General features: G+C 50.7%; 1 long non-coding RNA gene across 1 annotated transcript in view; it reads left to right on the top strand.

Moving 5' to 3' along the window:
- LOC141752250 (uncharacterized) overlaps window positions 1-895 on the top strand; it is a 423,479-nt gene that overhangs the window by 382,722 nt on the left and 39,862 nt on the right. The gene's annotated exons all lie outside the window — the stretch shown is intronic.

The following is an 895-nucleotide window of genomic DNA, read 5'->3' as shown; positions in this document are numbered from 1 at the left end:
CTGAGCTCAAGTATGGACCTGCTACCTGCAGGAAAAGCTCGACATAGCAGAGCAGCCAATGAGAGCAGAGGATGAGTCTCGTGGTCCAATCAGGTGCGTGGAGGGAGGCGGGACTCACCTGAGAGACTCCAGCAAAGAAGGAAAACAACTGGAGGGCATCAGGCAGAGCAGCCTATTGTCTCCTCAACACACACACACACACACACGCACACACACACACACACACACAATGCAGCAAGCTTATTTTTACAGACATGCTGATCTCAATTTATTTTTTCTTAAAGGGACTATTTGTAACTTTCAGAGATGCTTGTTAACAGCGACACCTGTGGCCGTGAAGTCAATGAAAGTAAGCGTCCTGTTGCTTGTGCTTGTGCTCGCTCTACATAGACATGAACGAGCATCGGTCAAAACAGTGAGGCGACACACGTCAGCTAAAACCACAATATCACTCTATATTTCACCTGCTTGGCAGTAATGTTAGCTGACCAGACGAAGGTCTCTCCATGAATCACTGCTGATCCTAGTGTTGGCTTTTCCGGGGCTGAAGCAGGAAGAGAAACGTTATCGTCTCCCTCCGGCACCCGGTCGGAGGCGATAACGCTTCTCGCTGCGGATCCCCATCACTTCACAAGACACGGGAAACCTCTGTTGGTCTGGAGGAGCTGCAGCATTTATTTCTGCACAAACGTCCACTGTACATTCACTAGATATTCTCAGAGTTACAAAGTCTCCTGCAGTGTGTAGTGAGCGCGCATGCTCGTCTAGAGGTGGAGCGAGTATGCGCGCGGTGTGTGAGTGAAGGCAAGCGGGCAGCGGAGCAGAGACTCCGGCCACACGCGAGCGCGCATGGGATCCCGACCCGGTAGATTTATACATGTAAGAAGTTATGAAC

The sequence above is a fragment of the Sebastes fasciatus genome, chromosome 16 (assembly GCF_043250625.1).
Source record: "Sebastes fasciatus isolate fSebFas1 chromosome 16, fSebFas1.pri, whole genome shotgun sequence".
Lineage (NCBI taxonomy): Eukaryota > Metazoa > Chordata > Actinopteri > Perciformes > Sebastidae > Sebastes > Sebastes fasciatus.
This window is presented reverse-complemented; position numbering and strand designations above follow the sequence as displayed.